General features: G+C 36.7%; 1 pseudogene; it reads left to right on the top strand.

Annotated features, from left to right (window-relative positions):
- Window positions 1-3,795: 3,795 nt before the first annotated feature.
- Window positions 3,796-4,733, top strand: LOC113917191 (annotated as a pseudogene).
- The last annotated feature ends 11,856 nt before the right edge of the window (window positions 4,734-16,589 follow it).

The raw sequence follows: 16,589 nt of genomic DNA, 5'->3' as shown, positions 1-16,589 counted from the left end.
TAAAAAAAAAAAAAAGAAATGCTGTCACTTAAAGGTCTTCATTTTTTCCATTTGCTTTCCGATAACCCACAGAGCTTAAAAATCTGTGGTTTTACAGATAGTTCGAAAACAAAACTAAATGTATTACTTCCAATGCTTGTTACAATGTTTGTTCTAATGCAAATTAGATGCCAAGTAGACAATTCCCTGGCAAATAATAAATTTATTTTACTATTTTTAGAACCAAAGACCCAGCTATAATAAAAGAGAGAACATGGAGAGCATCAAGTATGCTAATAAAACTGCATGTTTTGGTTGCATTTAATTTCATTTACATAAATGGGTTTTCTAATACCTAAATAATTTAGAGTATTATATTTCTTTTCCTGTAAGGGCATATCTCCCCAAAATTTTATCTTTGTAAAAACATTCTATTTTCATTTTTGCCTTAAATTCATAATAAATTTGTAGCTCTTATTAATAGTAAGTAATGTGATTAAATTTTAATAAGACCCATAGGAATCCAAAATCAAATGCTGTCACAGATAAATAGGTCAATCAGATGAATTATTTTTTTCCATTTTAGTAAACATAGATAAAGTAGCTCTGTCAGGATCCTTTAATTAGGAAATTTCCTCTTCTAGAAAGAGAGGGAAAGTAATATTCTTCCTCTTTTGTAACTTAATTTTTTTTCTAAAATAATCATCTAATTTCTTCCAATAGCCTTAGTAATTTTGAACTATGAAGTGAATGTTTCCACTATTATGGTTATGTTTTTGAGAGGCCCTAGGCATGAAACTTACTAAAACCCTCCATCCTGGCTAGTGGAAGGCATACCAGTGTGCATAAGGCATGCTCAGCACTATATCTGGTGATAGGGTTGTTGTAAGTAAAAGTCTCAAAGTGAGGCTGTGATCAAAGAGATACAATGTAATAGAATAGGGCTAAATTTTTATTAAGCACCAGTGAATTCAGCCTGTCAGTGTTATATTGGCATAGTGATACTGGCTGATCAAGATTAGGGCAGTCAAGAAAAGCTTATAGGATGAGTTGTGATTAAAGGTGATCTCCACAAGAGAGGGGGAACTTGTACAGGGGTAGAAAACTGTGAGGACTTCCTGTGAATAAGATAAGCAATTGCTTAATAAGCACAAATGGTTAATGTGTCAAGCTCACCCAGTTCAGAGGCTGACCTGGATACTGTGTTAGGTTCTCCTTGCTTCTGTACCACAATAACCACAAATATAGGGACTTAACATAAATTTGTTTTCTTACAGTTTTGGAGATCAGAAGTCTAAAAGCAGGGTGTTGTTAAGGGTGTGTTCATTCTGGAAGCTTCAGGAGAATTGTTTCAGCAACTTGGTTCTGAAACAAACCAATAAAAGATATATTCTTAAACACTTTGATTTTTCTAATCCTAGTCAATTGCTTGCAAGAGCATTTTTTCTATCCACGTGTTTTGAAATGAAATTCAGTAAGTATAACTGCATAAATATCTCTTATATATTTTTTAAATTGAAATTTATCGAGTGCTTAGCATATGCCAAACAGTGAGAAACCATTTATGTACATTAACTAGTCTTCACAGAAAATAAGATATTCTTGAGAAGAATCCTTTGAGGTACAGAGAGGTCATGTAAATTGCCCAAAGACATGCAATTAGGGGAAGGGTCAGAATTTAGTATAAGATGATGACTGTGAATTCAACATTAATAACTCCATTTACATTTTAACCTAGTTTAACAAAGATTCTAATAACAATTATCAATATTCTTTATTGGAAAAGTTTGTCATTGCCAAATACAAATTTGAAAAAGAAAAAAACAAATTTAAACTTTTAAAAGATTTTGTAGGATCTCTGAGATCTTCAAAAGACTATGATAATACCTTGTGTCACTAGCTAAAATAGTATTCCAAGGGGAAGCCTGGGAACTGGCATAAGAAATTCATTTCCACCACCTTGTAAGAGATTTTTTGCTTCCTGTAAAGAAAATTCTTTCTATGGGATAGGACAGGAAGCTCATTTGATCTTCCTAATTGACTAGTCCCTTAGCTTTAAATTCTGTGGTAATTTCTATTGCCTCTGCTCAAATAAGTAGAGGGCATGAAACTATGATTTACATAAGAAAAGTTTAAAATTCAAATTAGAGCAACAACGAGGCAAACTTATTAGCTTATTAAATAAGCAAATGGGGCACCTGGGTGGCTCAGTTGGTTAAGCATCTGCCCTTGGCTCAGGTCATGATCTTAGGGTCCTGGGATTGGACCCCACATCACAGGAGTCTGCTTCTCTCTCTCTCCCCCTCCCCCCCACTCATGCGCTCTCTCTCTCAAAATTTTTAAAAACAATCAAGGCACCTGGGTGCCTCAGTTGGTTAAGCATCTGCCTTCAGCTGGGGTCGTGATCCAAGGATCCTGGGATAGGGTCCCACGTGGGGTGCCCTGCTCAGTGGGGAGCCTGCTTCTCCCTCTGCCTGTGCTCTCTCTGTCAAATAAATAAAATCTTTAAAAAAATCAAATAATTTTGGAAAAATAATACACAAAAGAAGAAAATTTAGAGCACATGTCTAGTAGCAGTAAACAGTGCTATAATTTTTCTGGAAATTATGTCTTTTACTGATTGCTGACATATATTAAAGTTTTTAAACTGATATTCTAATTTTGACTTTATATTTAAGAAAATATAAAAGAAAATGAAAATACACAAAAATATTTCTTCCAGAAGTTCTGTAATCCAAATATTAGCAAGTATTTATTGGGAGTTTATTATGAGCCAGACACTGTGCTAATGTGGTGTATAGTATTACTTTATTTAATTCTACATAAAATTGCCAAAGCTAGACATTATAATAATCACTTTCTGAATGGATAAAATGGAGAATCCACATAATTTTCACAAGTCAAAGGGTTAATAAACAGAAAAACCAAGACTTGAATCTGAGATAATATCTGTCACCAAAATCCATGCTTCTGTTAACTTTTTAACAACTACTCCATTTTCTCCTTTGCAATGACCAAAATTAGGGAAATAATAGGACATTTAAGTTTTATGTATGTACACAAAGATCAAAGAAAGACTAATATGAATACTGGTATTTAGGTAAACATTATCTCTGATTATTTTCTACAAAATATTTTTAACATTTTAACATCATCTTTACCCTGCCCTTATTACAAATATGCAGTGTTGTACATTATGGAGACATTAGATGATAGTCCACATGCTGAGGGGCTTTCATATTCATACCAGGATAGTTCAATGCATAGATTATTCCAATAAATAGTGTTCTCCCTCAACAAGAGAAAGGGACAGATGACTTTAATACTTTATAAAATACTTCTGATAGCTCTTTTAATGTCTCTCTGAAAGAATGAGGTAACAAAACCAAAAACATACAAACACGGGTACAAGGCTTTTGAATGTCTCAAATTGAGAGTAAAAGGGACAGTGGAAATTAAATTGTACTGCAGTTTTTTAACTTTTTCTAAAAGGAAAACAGACCAAAAATGCCATTACACCATCTTGCCTGGTAGCTTTTACTAGGCCATACTCATGGAGTTTAACACCAACCCATTGCTTCAAAGATCATGTCTTCAAGCTGTTTGGTTATGGAGCATCAAGAAGAATCCTTATCACTACAGTAATGATATTCATGAGTGTAAGATCTGCTTATTGCATAATGCATTGGGAAAATAATAGGATTTTTAAGAATCAAGTAACTCAAGTAATCAAGTAACTCATTAGAGCAAAGCTCCTCCCCGTTGGACAGACAGCCACATACTCTGGTGCAGTGCCAGCCGCGTCCCTGAGATAGGATGGTGAAGTTCGGAGTGAATGGATTTGGCCGTATTGGGCGTCTGGTTCACCAGGGCTGCTTTTGACTCTGGCAAGGTGGATATTGTTGCCATCAATGACCCCTTCATTGACCTCAACTACATGGTCTACATGTTCCAGTATGATTGATTCCACCCATGGCAAATTCCACAGCACAGTCAAGGCTGAGAACGGGAAGCTTGTCATCAATGGAAAGTCCATCTCCATCTTCCAGGAGTGAGATCCCGCCAACATCAAATGGGGTGATGTTGGTGCTGAGTATGTTGTGGAGTCCACTGGGGTCTTCACCACCATGGAGAAGGCTGGGGCTCACTTGAAGAGTGGGGCCAAGACGGTCATCATCTCTTCTCCCTCTGCTGATGCCCCCATGTTCGTGATGGGTGTGAACCATGAGAAGTATGACAACTCCCTCAAGATTGTCAGCAATGTCTCCTGCACCACCAACTGCTTGGCTCCTCTGGCCAAGGTCATCCATGACAACTTCGGCATCGTGGAGGGACTCATGACCACTGTCCATGCCATCACTGCCACCCAGAAGACCGCGGACGGTCCCTCTGGGAAGCTGTGGCGCGACGGCCGAGGGGCTGCCCAGAACATCATCCCTGCTTCCACTGGCACTGCCAAGGCTGTGGGCAAGGTCATCCCTGAGCTGAACGGGAAGCTCACTGGCATGGCCTTCCGTGTCCCCACCCCCAACGTATCCGTCGTGGATCTGACCTGCCGCCTGGAGAAAGCTGCCAAATACGAGGACAACAAGAGGGTGGTGAAGCAGGCATGAGAGGGCCCCCTCAAGGGCATCCTGGGGTACATTGAGGACCAGGTTGTCTCCTGTGACTTTAACAGTGACACCCACTCCTCCACCTTCGATGCCAGGGCTGACATTGCTCTCAACGACCACTATGTCAAGCTCATTTCCTGATATGACAATTCGGCTACAGCAACTGGGTGGTGGACCTTATGGTCCACATGGCCTCCAAGTAGAAAGAGCCCCCTGGACCACCAGCCCCAGCGAGAGCAAGAGGAAGAGAGAGGCCCTCAGGTGCTGGGGAGTCCCTGCCCCAACTTATCCCCCAAAACACTAAGAATCTCCCAACCTCCACCGTTTCCATCCCAGACCCCCTGAAGAAGGGGAGGGGCTTGGGGAGCCCTACCTTGTCATGTACCGTCAATAAAGTATACTGTACCCAGCCAAAAAGAAAAAAGAAAATTCAATGCCTCTTAGTGGCCAGTAACCATAAATATGATCCTGAATTTCCTGTTGTTAAGTGAGATTCTTACAGTATAGAACATGTGCTCAAGCATTTAGCAGGATCTCGGTACTAGAAGGGTTTAATGATGATAATGAGGGGGGAGGACGAGTAAGAATAAAGTCCTCTGTGAACACTCATGACTTAGTAGTTTTCTTACTCAACAAGCACTACAATCTGTCCATCTTCCCAATAAAATGCTAAAAATCCAGAAAGAAGTAATTAAAAAGAAAATGGTGTTTACTTAACATTATCATCGATTTCATCAAGAGAATGGTCATTCTAAATCATTGTATTTCTTACTTTTACTAAAAAAGCTAATTCAGTAGTGTCTAACACAGTGGTGTCAACTCATATAAACACAGGTAAGATGGATGACATCCAAATAATAGTGATTGATGGAGTTTATCTCCTTTGGTATAGTGCCATTAGCAAGTGTCATTTGTTTTTGACATTTTCTTCAGCCCTGTATAGACGAAACTTTAATTGGCTACTTGAGTGAAAACATAGATACACAATTATAAAGTGTAGTTAAAATGGAGATCATGATTCCCTAACATCAATAAGTAAACTGAAATGGTAGCTAAAAGATAAACTATAAAAACAAAGTGTACAGTTCTGAAATTAGGAATATACAATAGAGAATTATTATAGCAAATAGAGGTAGAAACTGAACTGACATATTTATACTAAAAAAAAGAAAGAAAATGATACTGCCTGAAAGCTTACAAAACTCAGGAATCAGATGGGAACCAACATAAATACAGATGCAAGTTGTATTAACAAAAATGTAGGTAATGCCCCCATCAAGTTATATGTGGTCTCCAGGCCACATCTAGATACCATTTCCCTTTGGGCTGATATTTTTATAGTTGATTAACCAGAGCATATACAAAGGAGATCAAACAGGAACATGAGGTGTTCTGAAATCACATTTGACTAATCTCTAATTGTCACGTGATACTATGAACCTAGATATGGGCTATCAATCAAGGAATATAACTCTGTTAAATATTTGAAGGCTTACATGTGGAAAAAGAATATACATATTCTTTGTGTCTACAGAACAAAGAATTAGAAGTGGGAAAAGTTACAAAACATTTTTTCTAGCTTAGAGGCAAAAAAAAAAAATACACAGGAATAAAATAATTTTGGGTGGTAGAATTTTTTTATTTTCCCCCAAATATTCTTTAACTTTATTGTAATAATGAAATATGAAAATGACTGAGTTTAGGTGTATCTATCTTAAAAAAACTAATGAGCAAAATAAATGGGATAATATTTGATTAGGATTAGTACACATATTAATACTCCTTATAGAGGAGATTAATATTAAAGAATGGATGTAATAAAAGGGAAATTCTAATGATTACTGTGACCTCCATAAGAAAATACTGGCAAGAAAATATTAGGATTCCTACAATTGGAATGTTCAAGCAGAGGCTGAAGAATAAGCTTTTGAAGGGATTTATATTTGAAGGAAGTACATCTAAGAAACCTTCAGTATTACAATTTTATGAGTATTTTTCACTGTCATTCCTTTTTATACATTCCTGTACTTGTCACTGAACTGTCTCAATGCTTGACCTCCCTAACTACACATACAAACACCTTCAATGATTTGGATAACAAATCAAACGTTATTTGGCATATATGTTATTGTTTCCTTACAGGAGACCACCACACATAAAACACAAAGGATTACTTCTTGGACATAAATATGCTATAAGAAAATATTTCAAATTGCTTGCATTGTCCAAATACTTAAGTAAAGGGAAGAGGGCACTGCACACACACACACACACACACACACACACACACGCACAGGACAGTAAGATAAAACAACTCCAAAAAGCTAACTATAGTTTAGTAAAAACAAAAATATCTGAAGCTTATAATGAATTTAAAAAGGAAAGGCTATTTCTTTTACTATTGCTAACATCAATGCTATTATCTTTTTTATTTTAATATATTTCAAATAATAGGAGACACAGAAAGACCTACTTACAGATAATGCTCCTTTTATTGTTTGACACTGAAGGTTAAATGGAAGCTTTTCCCCCTTGTTTTATACTTACAAAACTCCAAATCATCTGTGGTGAAGTAAAAACGAAATTGTAAATAGGTCATCTTCATTTGACTTGCAAAGAATGTCCTTTTATCTTCAAACATGCTGGGATTCCATGACACTCCCCAACTGCCTGCTTATCAACTTATAAAGAGCTTCTTGGGGCAATGCTAGACTCTGCAATCAAAGGTAGATTTTAGAAACCCTCTGCAAAATATTCTACTGCCATCAAACTTTGTAATTTTGTTTCAAACTGTCCCCAGGAAACAATGCAGAGAAGTAACACATTATTTAAAAAGTAAACATTGTATAAAATATTGCATGTTTTGAAGTTAAAAAATTATGTACAATGAATTAAGCAGATAACACACTTCAGGCTTTCAATGTTCCTTCATGCCACTGACTATAAAGGCCAATACCAAACATTGTGATTTCACATCTAATTATTTGTTACAGTCATCATATGGAGAGATATTAAAACTATATTTCACTGATTTTTTTCTTTCATTACAATGTGATAAAATACTTAGGAGAATGTATTTCTTGAGTGTTGGCATAAATATTACGTTTTCTTCTTTTAGGGATATACACCTTTTCATTAAAAAATGGTAAATGCATCTTTTTTTAAATTTTGTATGATTAAATTATTTATTATATGGATATCAATCTGTAATCTGTACCTAAATATCTCTCTTCATCTGTATAGGAAGAGAAGGTTAGATGCAGGGAATTTTTAGTAAGCTAGAATGTTCTAGAAAAGTAGAATCTGAACTAGGGATGAAAGAATTCATAAGCGTTGGAATCACACACCATAACCTGGTAGAAAATGGTCCAATTGTATATGCCTCAAGAACAGAGCTGCTACAATTCCATCTCCCTCCTCCTATAAATAAAGCATCTCAATGATTCCCCCATATAATGAACTTGTTACAAAATGTGATGAATGAAATAATAAACAGTGTGCCATATCTCCCCTGAACAAAATATAATTGACATGGTGATAGACACTAGGAAAGAATGTGGAGGTGGCAGGGGAGAAGTAGCTAAGTTTGCTATTGTACATTAGTAAGATACACAACTGTATCAGTGAAAATTTGTCACATTACAACTGTTCCTGGCTTACAAAGAGGCAAGCACTCTCTTTCTATGTGGCCTTAGAATTATTCCTGGAGAAGATGTTAGACCTTGTGTTTGGTGATGGTAAAGGGTCTTCTGGAAAATTCTATCTGGTATTAATGACATGGTGCATTTCAGTGTTTAAGTGCTAGCTTAATATTATTAGAAGAGATTTAAGACAGAGGAGGTTCAAAGCTTTATTAAGCAAAGCCCTAGTTGCCCTTTCAAGTGAGGATAATATTGCTGGCAAAATCGTCTTAGACTGAAAATACTCTGTACACTTCTGCAGTTTCTTTTGTAGTATATATCACAGATGTAAGAGTATTTTGAAAATAGAATACACTTTGTATCATTATACAAGTTCAGAACTACATTTTTTCTACAAATAATGAAATATAAAACAATTTTCCCTTCTATTTGTGCTGTTGTATGCTTATTTCATTCATATTCCTAAGTGCACAAGTACTCACACAGAAATATGCAAAGTCTAACTTAATTAATGCTTATATAGTCCATACCCAACTTTTGGAAATCACTTTGTAATATTTTAATCATGAAATCTATTACTCTTTATTCAAACATAACAAGAAAATGACTGTAGTCTGACCAAAGTGTAGGTGTTCGGTTTCTTTTCTCAGTATCTGTAAAAAAGACATTCTCCAGAAGAGATCACATCCTGGGTCACAAATCACGTCTCAACCGGTACCAAAAGATTGGGATCATTCCCTGCATATTTTCAGACCACAATGCTTTGAAACTAGAACTCAATCACAAGAGGAAAGTCAGAAGGACTCAAATACATGGAGGCTAAAGAGCTTCCTACTAGAGAATGAATAGGTCAACCAGGAAATTAAAGAAGAATTAAAAAATTCATGGAAACAAATGAAAATGAAAACAACTGTTCAAAATCTTTGGGATGCAGCAAAGGCAGTACTAAGAGGAAAACATATAGCTTATACAAGCCTTTCCCAAGAAATAAGAAAGGTCTCAAATACACAACCTAACCCTACACCTAAAGGAGCTGGAGAAAGAACAGCAAATAAAGCCTAAACCCAGCAGGAGAAGAGAAATACTACAGATCAGAGCAGAAATCAATGAAATAGAAACCAAAAGAACAGTGGAAAAGATCAACAAAACTAGGAGCTGGTTCTTTGAAAGAATTAACAAGATTGATAAACCCCTGGCCAGACTTAGAAAGGACCCAAATAAATAAAATCATGAATGAAAGAGGGGAGATCACAACCAACACCAAAGAAATACAATTATAAGAACATATTATGAGCAACTATATGCCAGCAAATTAGATAATTTGGAAGAAATGGATGCATTTCTAGAGATGTATATACTACCAAAACTGAACCAGGAAGAAATAGAAAAACCTGAACAGACCCATAACCAGTAAGGAAATTGAGGCAGTCATCAAAAATCTCCCAACAAACAAAAGCCCAGGGCCAGATGGCTTCCCAGGGGAATTCTACCAAACATTTAAAGAAGAATTAATACCTATTCTTCAGATACTGTTTCAAAGAATACAAATGGAAGGAAAACTTCCAAACTCATTTTATGTGGCCAGCATTATCTTGATCCCAAAACCAAAGACCCCCTAAAAAAGAACTACAGACCAATATCCCTGATGAACATGGATGCAAAAATTCTCACCAAAATACTAGCCAATAGGATCCAACAGTACATTAAAAGGATTATTCACCACGACCAAGTGGGATTTATTCTTGGGCTGCAAGGTTGGTTCAACATCCACAAATCAATCAATGTGATACAATATATTAATAAAAGAAAGAACAAGAATCATATGATCCTCTCAATAGATGCAGAAAACACACTTGACAAAGTATACCATCCTTTCTTGATTAAAACTCTTCAGAGTGTAGGGATAATGGGTACATACCTCAATATCATAAAAGCAATCTATGAAAAACCCACAGCGAATATCATACTGTTAGGAAAAACTGAGAACTTTTCCCCCAAGGTCAGGAACATAGCAGGGATGTCCACTATCACCACTGCTATTCAACATAGTACTAGAATTCCTAGCCTCAGCAATCAGACAACAAAAAGAAATAAAAGGCATCTGAATTGGCAAAGAAGAATTGGAACTCTCACTTTTTGCAGATTATATGATACTTTATGTGGAAAACCCAAAAGACTCCACCCCAAAACTGCTAGAACTCATACAGGAATTCAGTAAAGTGGAAGGATATAAAATCAATGCACAGAAATCAGTTGCATTTCTATACACCACCACCAAGAGAGAAGAAAGAGAAATCAAGGAGTCGATCCCATTTACAATTGCACCCGAAACCATAAGATACTTAGGACTAAATCTAACCAAAGAGGCAAAAGATCTGTACTCAGAAAACTATAAAATACTCATGAAAGAAATTGAGGAAGACACAAAGAAATGGAAAAGCATTCCATGCTCATGGATTGTAAGAACAAATATTGTGAAAATGTGTATGTATGCTACCTAGAGCAAGCTACACATTTAATGCAATCCCTATCAAAATACCATCCACTTTTTTCAAAGATTTGTATGGAACCAGGAAAGACCCCGAATAGACAGAGGAATGTTGAAAAAGAAAAGGAAAGCTGGTGGCATCACAATTCTGGATTTCAAGCTCTATTACAAAGCTGTCATCATCAAGATAATATGGTACTGGCACAAAAAAACAAAATAAAACAAAACAAAACAAAAAAAACCCACATAGATCAATGGAACAAAACAGAGAGCCAGACACGGACCCTCAACTCTATGGTCAACTCATCTTTGACAAAACAGGAAAGAATGTCCAGTGGAAAAAAGACAGTCTTTTCAACAAATGGTTTTGGGAAAATTGGACAGCCACATGAAGAAAAATTAAACTGGACCATTTCCCTACACCACACACAAAAATAGACTCCAAATGGATGAAAGACCTCAATGTGAGACAGGAATCCATCAAAATCCTTGAGGAGAACACAGGCAGCAACTTCTTCAACCTCAGCTACAGCCACTTACTCCTAGAAACATTGCCAAAGGCAAGGGAAGCAAGGGCAAAAATGAACTATTGTGATTTCATCAAGATAAAAAGCTTTTGCACAGCAAAGGAAACAGTCAACAAAACCAAAAGACAACTGACAGAATGGGAGAAGATATTTGCAAATGACATATCAGATAAAGGACTAGTATCCAAAATCTATAAAGAACTTACGAAACTCAACACCCAAAGAACAAATGATCCAATCAAGAAATGGGCAGAAGACATGAACAGACATTTCTGAAAAGAAGTCATCCAAATGGCCAACAGACACATGAAAAAGTGCTCAACATCGCTCAGCATCAGGGAAATTCAAATCAAAACCTCAATGAGATACCACCTCACACCAGTCAAAATGACTAAAATTAACATGTCAGGAAATGACAGATGTTGGTGAGGATGTGGAGAAAGGGGAACCGTCCTACACTGTTGGTGGGAATGCAAGCTGGTGCAACCACTCTGGAAAACAGTATGGAGTTTCCTCAAAAAGTTGAGAATAGAGCTACCTTATGACCCAGCAATTGCACTACTGGGTATTTACTGTAAAGATACAAATGTAGTGATCTAAAGGGGCACATGCACCCCAATATTTATAGCAGCAATGTCCACAATAGCCAAACTATGGAAAGAGCCTAGATGTCCATCAACAGATGAATGGATAAAGAAGATGTGATATATATACACAATGGAATATTATGCAGCCATCAAAAATGAAATCTTGCCATTTGCAACCACATGGATTGAACTAGAGGGTATTATGCTAAGCAAAATAAGTCAATCAGAGGAAGAGAAGTATCATATGATCTCACTGATAGGAATTCTTAACCTCAGGAAACAAACTGAGGGTTGCTGGAGTGGTGGGGGTGGGAGGAATGGGGTGGCTGGGTGATAGACATTGGGGAGGGTATGTGCTATGGTGAGCGCTGTGAATTGTGTAAGACTAATGAATCACGGACCTGTACCCCTGAAAAAAATATTACATGTTAATAAAAAAAAAGTTCCCAAACTCTATTTCATTTTTGTTTTAGTAAGTTATTTTTCTGCTTGTATATCAATTCAAGAAGAAATATTGGCATTGCTATTAGCTCTCCTTAAAATGTACTCACATCAGTGTTAATACTGAAAAATGTAAATGATTCATCTTTAAAAACATAGAGCTTATTTGAAAATTAAACGATTTTCAATTGTTTGAGTGGAATTGTATATGACACTTAATGGCTAGATTTAGGAAAGTTTATTATGAATTCCCGTCTAGAGGGAGAATTCACTGCTTTTCCTTCACTGTCACTACTTCTACACTCAGAACACTTTTGATATCAAATGTGTGGATTCCTCCCCCAACCCCAAACAATTCTCTGTGATACAAGCTGGTGTTCTACAAATCAATTCAATTCTGACACCAATCAGAGTTAGTGCAGACCCCACAGATTAAGGATTCATAATACTGCCTTCCTAACCTACCTCAGATATCATTTGCAAGTCCAGGTTTCCATGACACCCTCCTCAGATGCCATCATTTGATGGAACAGTTCATAGAACTCAGGGAAATATTTATTTATGTTTACAGGTTTATTATATAATAAAGGATATAAAAGAACAGCCAGATTAAGAGATAGATACATAGGGAAAGGTCTGGAAAGGTCCCAAGAGCAGGGATTTATATTGCTATGGATTTGGGGTGCCACCCTCCCATCCTGCAGATATGTTCACCAACCTGGAAACTTTTTTTTTTTTTACCTTTTGTTTTTTTATGGAGACTTCATCATGTAGGCATAATTAATCATTAACTCAATCTTCAACCCCACTCCTTTTTCAGAGAATCGGGGTGGAGATGAAAGTTTCAAGCTTCTAATAATGACTTGGACTTCCTGGTGAACAGCCCCCATCCTGAAACTATCTAGGAACCCACTAAGAGTGACCTCATTAAAACAAAAAGAAATTACTCTCACCCAGGAAATTCCAAGAGATTTAGGAGTTCTGTGCCCAGAACAAGGGGCAGAAACATACGTGTGTGTGTGTGTGTGTGTGTGTGTGTGTGTGTGTGTGTGTGTGTAAAATTTCACAATTCCACCACCTTTTAAAAAATCTTATCTGAATGACAGCCCCTGCTTTAGCACCAACATATCTATAAAGATATGATTGCTATTAAGTTATGGTGTCTAGAATATGAAGGAATTTTGACCTGAGTTCCCAATAACAACAAAATCAGAGGCATACTCATGCTTGCTATAATGAAACAGAACAAAGAATGTAAGAAGATAATATGCCTGTCATCCTTTTTCAGTCTTCTGTTCAGAGTCTCTCATTCTCTGTCTCCAGAAAAACTCAGAAGTATTCAGAAAAACATTGTACTCACCATACTCATGCTCCCTAAGCTAATTTTCAAAAAATGCACTTTAACTTTATAGCATCAAGAAAAGTAGAAACAGAGGAGGGGAAACTGGTAATGAGATACTGCAACCTAAAAGGTATAGTTTTTATGAAACATGAACAAATATTTAAGGATTAAATTATGATTATGCTTGCACAGGTGCAGATTTGTATGTACACTCACACATGGGTACCAGTGGGAAAATGCTCTATTGAATCAGCAAAAAAGTAGCACCTTAAAAATTAAAAAAAGATGCAAGAAAAGAAACTATTCTATGACAAGAAATAGGAGAAAAATTTAGAAAACCAAATGTATCTTTTTTGTCTATTGCCACATAGCAACTTGCCAAAAACTTAGTGGCTTAAAACAAGTATTATCATTTATGATTTTTAGGTTGACTTGGATCAGCTATATATATTTTCTGTTTCCCATGGTGTTGTCTGAGACTATATTCAACTGGAAGCTTGACTGGGGCTAAAACATTCAAGATAGCAGAATGACATGGCTAGCAGTTGCTGCTGGCTGTAGGCTGGGGGCTTAGCTGGGCCTGGACAGCATGTCTTTCCACCTTTCATATGATCTCTTCTTCAGCTTATTTGGTTTTTTCATAGCATGGTGGTTCTGAATGGAAATGTTCTAAGTTGTGAAGGCAGAAGATGAAAATCTCTTAAAATTCTGCCTCAGAAATTACATAATATCTCTTCTGCTGTATTCTATTAGTAAAAACTAGTCACAAGGCCAGTTAGATCTAAGGAGAAATGAAATAGTCTTGAGTTTCTCAACAGAAGAAATAGCAAAAAAATTTATGGCCATTTTTTTAATCTACTACAGGTATCTTTAATGAGACAGAAAGAGACATTTTCCATAAAATTCATGTAGAAGGTGATAAGAGGGAAAATTAGATCAAACAATAATAAAACAAAAATAAGAGAGTTCTGGTCCAAGATGGCAACCTAGGAAGACCCTGACCTCACCCCCTCCACAAAGGACACCAGATTACACCTATTAATACATCAATTCCTCCTGAAGAAACACTGAGGACTGACTGAACAGCTACTGAAAACCAAAGACAGAATGGCAAAAGAATATCAGGAGAGATGGAAGACATAGTGGGGGGAACTCCTACCCCTAACACTTTGCACAGCAGTGGTAGGCAGATAGTACTGAGGGACTAGGAACAAAATCCTTTTGTCCTTGGACACAGAAAAAGAAAAAAAAAAAAGGTTTTAAAAAAGCAGGTAGCATATAACAGAGACCATACTAGAACTCTGTCAAAGGGCAGAGAAGCTGCTGGAACACTCTCCAGGTCAGAGGGACTGGATAAAGACATGGTTGATGTTCCCATTCCATTTTAAAATCTTAGACCAGGGCAAGGTCTATACACCAAAACAGGCAGGTCTGGCTGTCACTGTGAGCTTGCAACTTCAGCAAGCCCACAGTTCACAAGCCCAGACCAGACCTAGTCAGGCTGGGACACAGGAAAAAAGCTGGGGCTTAGAAGAACCAAGAAGTAGCAGCAATGCTCTTTCCCATTGTTCCTTAAAGCCAAGACTGGAGAAGAGTCTGGATACCATAACAGGCTGGTCCCAACACCATACTGGCAGGTGTGGTCCTTATAGGGAGCTTGTACCCTCAGCAATCCCAGAATCCCCAAGCCATCAGCCTCTGTCACACTGGGACACAGAAAAATAAAAAAAACAAATATGGTTTAAAAGGATCAAGGAGCTGTGGGGACACTCTCTCGACCTTTACCTTAAAAGTCCAGACCAGAACAAGGTCCAGATCACAGTGAGCTTATGACCTAAGTGACAGTTTGTAAGCCCACATCAGACCCTGTGTTGCTGGGGCACAGAAAATAAGTCATGGGAGTATTTATTGGGTTTTATTTTATTTTTTTAATTAAATTATTTCTATTTTATTTTTAAAATTTTGTTTTAATTTTTTTCTCTTTTCTGAATTTTTCTACTCATTTTCCTTATTTTTATTTTAATTTTTTTCTTTTATTATTTTCTTCTTTCTCTAAGAACCTGTGCTTTAAAGAGCAACTAGCATATACAGCCACAGCTCCAGGCACCTAGTAAAAGTCACCAAGCACACACAGCCTCTATAGAGTACACAATGAACAAGACCACTTTTTCAAACTTAGAGGTAGCCACTTTGTCTAATCCAAAGTCAGCAAAATGGGGAGACAGAGGAATATGCTCCAAAAGAAAGAACAAGAAAAATCCTCAGAAAAAGAACTAAATGAAACAGAGATAGATAAGCAATATGCCTGATAAATAATTTCAAGTAGTGCTTGTAAAAATACTCACTGGGCTGGAGAAAAGAGTGAAAGATCTCAGTGAGACTTTGAAAAAAGAGACTAAAAATACTAAAAGAACCAATCAGAGCTGAAGAATACAGTAACTGAAATAAAACACACACACACAAACACTAGAGGAATCAACAGTAGATTAGAGGATGCAGAAGAATGCATCAACACTCAGGAAGGGTAATGGGAAGCACTCAAGCTAAACAGCAAAAAGAGAAAATATATTTTTTTAAGTGAGGATAGATTAGGAGATATCTTGAGCAACATCAAGTGAACAAACATTCACATTATAGGGTCCCAAAAGAAGAAGAAGAGAGAGAAAAGTGTAGAAAACTTATTTGAAGAAATAACTGAAAACTTCCCTAATGTAGGGAAGGAAATAGATATCCAAGTCCAAGAATCAGAGAGAATTCCAAACAAGATGAACCCTGGAAGGGCCACACCATGGCACATAATAAATAAATGTCAAAGTTTCAAGATAAAGAGAGAATTTTAAAAGCAGCAAGAGAGAAACAAAAAGTTACCTACAAATTACCTTAAGGGTAAACCTATAAGGCTATCAGCTAATTTTTCAGTGGAGACTTTGTAAGTCAGAAGGGAGTGGCATGATATATTCAAAGTGTTGAA

The sequence above is a fragment of the Zalophus californianus genome, chromosome 1 (assembly GCF_009762305.2).
Source record: "Zalophus californianus isolate mZalCal1 chromosome 1, mZalCal1.pri.v2, whole genome shotgun sequence".
Taxonomy (NCBI): domain Eukaryota; kingdom Metazoa; phylum Chordata; class Mammalia; order Carnivora; family Otariidae; genus Zalophus; species Zalophus californianus.
This window is presented reverse-complemented; position numbering and strand designations above follow the sequence as displayed.